This window comes from Xiphophorus hellerii, chromosome 20, assembly GCF_003331165.1.
Source record: "Xiphophorus hellerii strain 12219 chromosome 20, Xiphophorus_hellerii-4.1, whole genome shotgun sequence".
Taxonomy (NCBI): domain Eukaryota; kingdom Metazoa; phylum Chordata; class Actinopteri; order Cyprinodontiformes; family Poeciliidae; genus Xiphophorus; species Xiphophorus hellerii.
The window spans coordinates 9,316,478-9,326,544 of NC_045691.1; the positions used below are offsets into that span (position 1 = coordinate 9,316,478).

General features: G+C 45.9%; 1 pseudogene; it reads left to right on the forward strand.

Annotated features, from left to right (window-relative positions):
• Nucleotides 1-239: 239 nt before the first annotated feature.
• On the forward strand, nt 240-6,050 carry LOC116710375 (uncharacterized; annotated as a pseudogene).
• Nucleotides 6,051-10,067: the final 4,017 nt, after the last annotated feature.

Genomic DNA, 10,067 nt, shown 5'->3' on the forward strand with positions numbered 1-10,067 from the left:
CTTCTCATTAAGCCTATTTGCTTTGGCCGACTCGCGCTGGCACTTAGTAGCAACACGCTTGCTGTCACGAGCGCGCTCCGACGCGCCTCGCGACCCACGCACACACGTACAGGCCGCTTTTGTTTGTTTTGGCCGCGACAAGGTGCCACTTAGCAGACCTCTAAACGCCAACGATCCGCCAAACACACCACGGTGTTTACTTTCGCCAAGCTTGGACTCATTCATACACACACATAAACATGCAGAGACAGGGCTGTAAACATGGAGGACCAGCTAAAAAATGAATTCAAAATGTCTTTCTAAATCACAGGAGTTTAATGGTAACCCTTAAAGCGATAATGTGTATTGTTTTTTTGTTTGTTTTTGCATGAGCAATCAAATGACGCTCTTTAAAAAAAAACACGTCAGTATAATTAGAATATAATCATACGTTTCAACTTCTTTTCCAAAATTTCAACTTTTTCACAACGACTTGTGAAGGCTGATGAAAAAAGATACATGGTTGTTTCATAAGAACCTAAAAAGAAAACAATTCTGAACCCTTTCAAGGATTCAGCACTAAATAAAATCAGCAACCATTTGCCTTCACTGAGAAAAAAAAAGCAGGTGAACCAACTTGAGCCTCTCCAAGTAAATATACTCGGTTTATTAAGTTGTCATGTTCAGCAAACATAAATAAAGTTCGACAAACTTTATTTATTTAATACCTTTACATGTAAAAACTTTACTCAATTTTTTCAGCAGCCCATTTACAGTGTTCAGGAACCCCTGAACCTCTGTGTATGTTGGACCTACTTGCAGTTCAGTTTACGTACATTTTTTAAGGATTTTTCAGTGAAACTTTGGATAATGCCCAGAAAATTTCCTCTAACATATTTTTTGTAGTGCATATTTATTGCTTTTTTTTTTTAGAATTTCATCTGTTCTAATGGAGCCTTGGCGAAAATTCAAGCTGGGAGACTCGACCCAGCTTCTCCTCATCATCTAATCACCACGCCCGGCCGCAGCCAACCCAGACCGGAGCTCCACGCCGCTCCAGCCAATCGTTGTCCAAGGACGCCTTTAAAAGTTCAAGCTACCCTGGGGTCTTCCTGCTCGTCAGCCGTGCTTTGATTAGTCCGCTGATTCGCTCTTGATCATATCTAATTCCGATTCAAACGATCCATTTGCCTCCCCCAAATTTCCTGTCGATCCGGTTCTTCAGCCTTCTCCCGATTTGCACCGCCTTACCTCGGCTCTCATCTCTTCAGCGAACCTCCTCCAGCACACCTTCTCCTCCCTCGCAGATAGGCTCCAAGAGCGCTCCCTCACCGCGCCAACTCAACCACCAGCTCCCACCAGCGCTCTTCCCCATGCGCAGGCAGAGCCGATCGAATTCACTCTGGCCAACTCCCTCCCCGGACGAGTCTCAGGTAAGACGTATCCATTCGCTCCCCGTCTTTGCCTCACAAACCTCCTGAACACACCGTTGCGTCTCCTCATTCCTGTTAGGCCGCTCCTATGTTCCCTCCTATGCTCTCAATCTCTCCCAAACTGCGATCTAAGATCCTGCAAGGACAATACGTGAACCTCGTTTCTCTCATTCTTCCATCTCCTGAAGTGGATCAGCGTGTCTCCTCGACAGATGGACTCACCGCTATCTTTAAATCCAGCGATCCCCGCCTGTCGAAGAATCTCTCCATTGAAGAGTTTCTGGCTGCCTTCAGCATCTATCGCGACGTCATATGCCCAGTTTATCCAGACCGCCGCACAGAACTCGACTCGTATCTCTCTCTCATTGCCGATCTTAATCTCAAATATGACAGATCTCTATTTTACCAATATCATAAAGCGTTCGCCGCCAAAGCTGCGACAACCCTGTCCCAATCCGGCATCTGCACGAACTGGTCGGTCCTGGACACAGAACTGCTGATCATGCTCATTCAGGCCTCTTCATGCCTCACATGTACCGCAGTCGGTCACCAGAGCGCGCTCTGCCCCACAATCCCTTTCGCCGCCTGCCCCCCCGCCGACCTCGTTCCGCCTGGCCGGACAGTCGCTGATCGCCTGGGTCGGAAGGTCGAGGTATTTAACAACCACCCAGTGTGCAATAACTTTAATGAAGGAATCTGCTCCTTTATTGCCCTTTCCTCCACGTATGCAGTTTCTGCAAAGACGCTCATCCCAAGTCCATCCGTCCTCGGAGTCTGCCCCCCGGCCGGATGCTCCAGCAATCCAAGCCCTGATTGCTCGCTCACTGTGTACACCTATCATCATTCACGAACTAGCCCTCCTCCTTCGCTCCCACCCCGATCCCTCCTTCGTGAACTTCTTACTCACCGGTCTCTCCCAGGGCTTCTGCATAGGTGTTCAGTTTTATCCCGCCAACACTTTCGTTTGCTCCAACCTCTGGTCCGCTCTTAACGAACCAGACATCGTGGCTCGCCTTCTTTCCTGCGAAGTCTCAAAGGGCTACATGATAGGACTTCTCATTCTCGACCTTTCCGCCCCCCACGGCGTTTCAACCTCCAGCATCAACAGTCTCATTCCCAAACCCCCCTTTTCTCTCTGTTACGCTTCGGTCGATCATGCCATCTCACTTATTAAAGCAAGCGGGCGGGGCACCTGGCTCGCTAAAGCTGACATCACCGATGCTTTTAACGTAATGCCGGTACAACCCTCTGACTGGCATCTCCCAGGTGCCAAGTGGAAAGGCTCCTTCTATTTCGCCGTAAGGCTTACTTTCGGCTGCAGGAGTAGTCCCAGCCTGTTCGACAACCTCTCCGAAGCGCTGTGCTGGATACTTCTCAATGTCTCTATAGCAGGGGTCACCAACACGGTGCCCGCGGGCCCCTGGTCGCCCGAGGGGACCTTGTCAGTCGCCCGCAGAGCAAGTTCTAAAAATAGCCATTGTCATTAGGGAGCACTGCCAACAAAATTATTTAATTTAATGTTTTTACATTGAATTAATAACATTTGTTTATATTAGAATTTTTTTAAAAGCAAATTACAAAAAAGATTTAAAATTAATTGCTTTATGCATAAATTTCTATGGTTAAAGTTCAGTACTGCGCAGACGCCTGCAGGATTTTATCGGAGGGCAGCAGCGCCTGCAGCTGGACGGCTGCACCCACTCTGCCTACCTTAAGATTTTCCTTGAAGTAAAAAATGAAAATAATAATTTCTGTAAGTTTTATTATCGACTCTCTTTACAATTCACAAAATTGTGGAGAAAAAAAAAAAAGATCTTATGTGTCAAAACATCTTGTACGTAGCGAACGTCTGAGTCTGTGGGGGGAGGGGAAGGGCACGCCAAAGCTTAAATCTGATTGGTCAGTTTGCTTTTGTTTATTTTGCGGCTTGGCGCTTTTTCTGTAAGATAAAAATGAATGACAGGAGTTTGAACCTCCCGTAGTTCTAAGAGCGGTCGTTTGGATCCCGGCGGAGCTTTTTACAGTGTCTGTTCTGGCGGGTCGTCGGTTTCTGAGCTTCTTTGATGTTTCCCGACCTGGAGAGCTGATGGTCACCTGTCGGCTGACATCTGCTGCTCTTCCTGAGCGTCGCGCTAAGACTGCGAGTTAAACAATTTAATCTAGTCGAAACGTTCCCCAAAAGAGTAGAAATTAAGCAAACATTGTTGCTTCACCTTCTCCTCCTTTGGACGTCTGACACCACCTGAACCTGGGAATCAACATCCTCCTCTTTCCGTGGATCACACGGGTCGGCTTCGCTTCCATGTCTTTATTATTTAGCATCGTTTGTGTAAAACGAAAAAAAGGGTGTGCTGCTTTAGCACTGCAATGGCCGAAGGTAGTCCACCTGGACAACACTCCTATTCCGGCTAGAGATGGCCAAATGGCCTAAGTACCCTTAAGTACCCTTAAGTACCCTGGTAATGGCCTCAACGCATCTCACAGTTGCACAATTGTTCCTTAGACTTCGACTTCAACACAATTAATTTGGTTAGTTTATTTCTAAACTGTCATTTTATACCCTCTTAGCTTTATTTCAACACTTCATGTATGCTTCAAAACTAGACTGAAGAGCATTACCTACAGGAGATCTGATCTCCTGTTGGTATCATAGATACCCACCCCCAACATGGACTATTCAGACTCCTACCTTCTGGCCTGACGGTCAACGACCACATTTACAATTGAAGAATAGAAGCATAGAAAAATGGATGAATGGAGGCTAATTTGAGCCATCAGTCGTCAGTTTGGACAGGGTCTTTTGGCCCTGTTTCAGCCATTCTGGGGAGAAATCGAAAACCTGGCCATTGCAGTGTTAGTGGTTTAGGTTTGTGCGGCTTTTGTGCGACGCCACATGATGAGAGAGGTGGTTGTGCTCTTGCAGGTCAGGTGCAGTGATACTTTTGTACATACCTTCCAATCTGTCGGACAGTTTTTTTTCCGACATCTGCTGGTGTCAGCCAGCTGGTGACCCGTCAGCTTTTAAGTTTGTGAAACCACAAAAAAAAGCTAATAAACCGGCGACTCGCCAGAACTGCACACTGTAAAAAGTTCAGGTGGGATCTTAGAACTATGGGAGATTCAAACTCCACTCATCATTTTTAGCTCACAGAAAAAGCAAACTGACCAATCAGATTTAAGTTTTCGCGTGCCCTTTGACCCCCACAGACTCACACTGATGTGCGCTACATACAAGATGTTGTGGCACAAAATAACTTTTTCTTCTCTCCATAATTTTGTTAATAGTAAAGAGGGTTGGATAATAACAAAATACAATAACGTTTCTTTTTTTTATTTAAAGTTAAATCTGTTCAGCTGCACCAATCCAGACTCTTCAGTCACTTGTGGGCAATTTAGAATCACACAGAAAAGCTCCAAAAGGGAATCAAACTGAAAACTCTGAACTAAGAATTTCTGATCACATAATAGCAATTAACCATAGCTGCATGGTAAATTATTACTGCTAACTATTGTCAGTAGTCCCTAACATTAATATGATCAGGCAGCATGCAATCATATACCATATACTCTTATTATAATGGCTGAGCCAAGAAAATTTATGTCCATATCAAACAAGTAGCCCTTCGTGTTACTCTGTACCCGTGAAGTAGCTCCCAGTCTCAAAAAGGTTGGTGACCCCTGCTCTATAGAGTACCTGCGGTCCTTCACCTCCTCGACGACTTTCTCTTTGTCGACCCCCCAACCCCCTCACCCGGTCCATCTCTGTCTGTACTTCGCCAGCTTTTCATCTGAGTAGGCGTTCCTCTTTCTGCTGAGAAAACAATCGGCCCCTCTACAGCGCTCGAATTTCTGGGGATTACACTCGATTCAGTCTCCATGGTCGCTTCGCTGTCTGTGGATAAACTGTCCCGAATCCGAGAAGTCTCCCGCTCTTTCGTCTCAGTATCGATAGTCTCTAAATGCCAGCTCCTCTCACTGCTGGGCCACCTTAACTTTGCCATGCGAATAATCCCCCAGGGCCGGTCCTTTATCTCGCGCCTACTCGATCTGGCCAACTCGGTCCCCTCGCTATTAGACCGCGCCGTCTTGGATGACGGCTGCCGCTCAGACCTCGCGTTCTGGCCGAAGCTACTTTCTGACTGGAACGGCATCTCATTCTTCTATAATGACGTCATCCTTTCAGCCGACTCGCTTCAGTATTTTACAGACGCGGCCCCGTCTTTGGGTTTTGGGGGCTTCTTCAAAGGAAAATGGTTCGCTGGGAAGTGGCCCCCCACTTTTCCCCAGTCCGAGTCCTCGGCTTTTTATGAAATAGTCCCTATCACCATAGCGTGCTGCCTTTGGGGCCGTCTTTGGAGCAGAATGCGTATTTTGGCTCGCTGCGACAATGCCGTCATGGTTCAAGCTATCAATAAAGGACGCTCTCCCTCCAGATCAATCATGCCTTTCATCCGCCGTATCACATGGCAGGCTGTAACTAACAACTTTATCATCACAGCTCAGCACGTGCCTGGCCATTCTAACACCATTGCTGATGCTCTGTCCCATTCCAAATTTCAGGTCTTTCATCATCTTTATCCCGCTGCCGACGTTCACCCAGAACCTATCCCGGTCTTCGAAGATCTGGCACTCAATTAAGCTGTTCTCTTCACTCCCTCTTGCGTTCAGCTCATCATTACATTAAGTCGGGTCTCGCTCCATCTACTCTCTCCTCCTATACGTTCGCCTGGCTAACCTTCGCCAAGTTTTGTTCAGCTTTCAACATGCGCCTTTATCCTGTCCGCATATCTGTGGTTCTCACTTTCATCACCTAGTGCTTCGACATTCGTCGTTTCAAACTAACATACATTCGCAGTTTGCTCGCAGGAATCAATTTCCACACTAAGCTGCATCAGCCTAGCTCGTCTACAAGTCTCTTTTCAAACCCCGTGGTGAAACTTCTTCTGAGAGGCATATCTAAGCTCAGCCCTGCTAAGCCCGATAGCAGAAAACCCATCACCCTCCCGTTACTGAGGAACCTCATCGCCACGCTTCGTTCTGGCCCTTTCTCTCCTTATCTAAAAGCACTCCTCTCCTGCGCTTTCCTCTTAGCCTTCTACGGTCTTTTAAGGCTGAGCGAAATCACCTCCACATCCAAAGTATTCAATCCGTCCAGAGATCTATCCATCTCCGATCTTAAATTCTATCCCATCCACTGCGATCTTCTCATTAAACACTCTAAAGCGAAAGGTTCCTGCACCATCTCTATAGCATGCACAGACTGTCCATTCTGCCCTTTCCACGCAATGTTTAAATACGCGCTTAAAAGACATAAATTCTGCCCCTATTCCAAACCTCTATTTCTTACACCAGAACGCTTTCCCATGACTGCCAATTGGTTCACCCGCCATCTCAGACTGATTCTAACGTCCTGCGGTCTGCCTTCTGGCCAATACTCGGGCCATTCTTTTAGAATAGGCGCAGCCACATCAGCCGCCACTCAGGGTCTTCCCACAGCTACCCTCCCTTCAGCTCAGCCGCTGGTCATCATCAGCCTTCTCTTCCTACATCAGACCAGGACGCATCACCGTACTCAAAGCCCAACGTTCCCTGTCCGCAGATGAGCATCTCTTCAAATAACCGGTGGTGGAGCTCGAGCCATCTCTAACATCTATTTCATACCTAGGGAATCCGGTTGGGCCTAACAGGCCCTCAGCCCTGCCGGCTAGGCAATCGCAGTCTCATCCAACGCTGCCTCGTCCATCAGGCTTGTCAGACTGCAGGCCCTGACCTACGCCTATCAGTTTCGGCAGACTGCAGGCCCAACAGACGCCTATCAATCTCGTCAGACTGCAGGCCTTGACTGACACCCATCAGTCTAGTCAGACTGCAGGCCTTGACTGACACCCATCAGTCAGTCAGATTGCAGGCCCCGACTGACGCCTATCAGTCTCACCAAGCTGCAGGCCCCGACTGACGCCTATCAGTTTTGGCAGACTGCAGGCCCTACCGATGCCTATCAGTCTTGTCAGATTGCAGGCCCCAACCCACACCTATCAGTCTCATCAGACTGGCCCTACCAACGTGGCGCGCCTATCAGTCGTCCGACTGCAGGCCAGCCAGGCCTCGGTCCGGCTCCCTCTTTTGGGGGGAAGACTATCCCGAGCTCGCCGAGCAGACCTCCTGCTCACGGTGATCCTCGACTCACGGTCTTCTGCTGGGTCCGAGCGCCAAAGAACTTGTACCATTAAATCTTTTTAACTGCTACTTTCTTCTCTGTGTGAGTCTCTCCAGATTGAAATAGCCTTGACATGTGGCAAGGCCATCAGAGCAAAGGTCAACGAGCTGGGATTCGACCCCGCGAAGGCCACATCAATGTTTGTAGCTACTGCAGATGTGTAGCACCCCCACCACTGTACAACCACCACAGCCATATCTAAAATCGTCTGAAGAAAATGCACCATGGGAAACTGAAACACTGAAGAGCAATGCTACTTGACATGCTATTGGCTGCAGCCAATCCAGGAGCAAACCTCATTTCCCTTGGTGCTGACTGGCTGCAGGGAGACAAAGAAGATCATGATGTTGACTTAAATTGCGAAGTTTTAATCCAAATAAAATATATTACTTCAATCTATTTTAGGATGATGTCATATGATAGATGAAAAGGAGAGCAAAATTGTGATGTGACCCACAAAACATGCATTAATTTGGCCAAAGCAAAATTAAAAATGATCACATGTTTCTATTCCACAGTTCATTTTCTGATTTATGTTCTCCTCGCCTGGCTTATCAGCTGATGTGGACGACCATGTCTCAGTAATGCTGCCTGTGAACAAGCCTGTGTGTGATGTCCAAAGCTCAGAAAAATATTTTACAACTTCAGTCTTTAAACTTCTCCTGACCTTTACCACTGACCTGCTCTCTGTGTATTCCTGATGACACTTGTCTATGGAGGTTCTCTGACCGTCCTCTGCAGCCTTCAGACTTAATGGGATTAATTTAAACACACACCTTGGGCTATGTTTACTAAATAGGAGGCTGGTAAGGGCAATTATGTGCAATGAGTGTAAAGTACTTGTTTTTATTTATGGATGTCAGGCCAGAGAAGACAGAAAACAAATCCATGTCAATGACTTGACACAATCTGTCGGGTTTCCATAGAAACTTTTTAATCTAATTTTAATAACTGATTGAGCACACTGCACTGCTTGACTCGGATCAATTAGGATTTTTTTGTGATTAAACTGACATTATTTTGTGTAAAATGCATTGAGACCGTTGTTGTGAATTGGACTAAATAAATAATTGATTAAATGGTCAGTCATATGAAATTGTATTGAGTTGTGTTTTTAAGGTGACAGGTGTGTAGAAAGCTCAGGAAATGTTAAAATAATAATAAATTCAGACAACACAAGACATCATTTAAATTATGGAATTTAAAAACAGATTGTCTAATCGGATGAAAGAAGTGCCTTTCAGACAGCATCAGTGCCTGTGTTTCTGACACCACTTTCGTTTTCATAAAGTTGATATACACATAATAGTCTGTCGCAGCCACACTGCTCTCCTACAGCTGGCTAAACCAGAGAAAAGCATACAGCCATTAAAACTCTACTACAACACAGACTCAACGCACTGTACATGTGGCAGGAAACAAAGGCGCGTTCTCTCACCAAGTGTAATTTGGACCCCAAACGTCCCAATTTTCTGTCTGGAATAGACTGCAGAAGCTTAAAACCCGGTTAGGTTTAGGTTTCCCTGTTCACCCAGCAGGAGGACGGTAAACAATACCATCATTCTCAGGATCTCACTCGTATTTTTGGCACATGCATCTATATGCACCCACATCCAGACAGTGGCTGTGTGGACTGGGCCTCTGGTAGTTATATAACTATTGTATACAGGTACAATAGTCTCTCTCACTTACATATATAGATAGCTGGACTGTGAACACACACTCCATTCAGTGAGAAGTGTTTTCCACCATAGGGCCAGGCACACTGCGACCCTGTGGTCAGAAATATTGCTCAACGATTGTGGATTACAACCAACAACCACTCTTTTCTTTGGAACATTGGAGAATCCGTGTGCAACTTGAATTTCATACCCTGTTGGTAACAAGGCAATAATACAAGTCAGGTGACTAAATACCATGAATTATGTTAGGATGTATTATCTAACAATATCAGCTTTTCTGTATAGATTAGTTAACTCTTTAAAGTGGAAGTATTATGAAAAAATGGACTTGTTCACCGTTTACCTCATGTTATAATGTTATGTTCTCATAAAAAAACATACTGTGAGTGTTGCTTTGATTCTTTCATGCATGTTTGAGAAATCCTTTAGTCTCCCATAGCAATCATTCAGCTGTGCAAAACACCGAGCCCCGGCTTCAAAGATGAAGCTCCTCAGTTTCGAAGCTTCTGCTTCACAGAGCAGAGCAGCCCTCCCCCACAACACCCCTCTCAGCTCCTTCTGTTCAACGCTGGTAAAAATGTTGTTAAAATAGAGGAGACATGACCTCCTGAACACAGAGTGTCAGAAAGAGAACTTTTTTTTTAAAGAGACACAGACCCAATTTCAATGCATTAAATTACAAAGTCAAACTTGCTTGAAGTCATATTTGATATAACATGTTTATAAAAACTGAAGTTAACATAGTTACTTGATTGT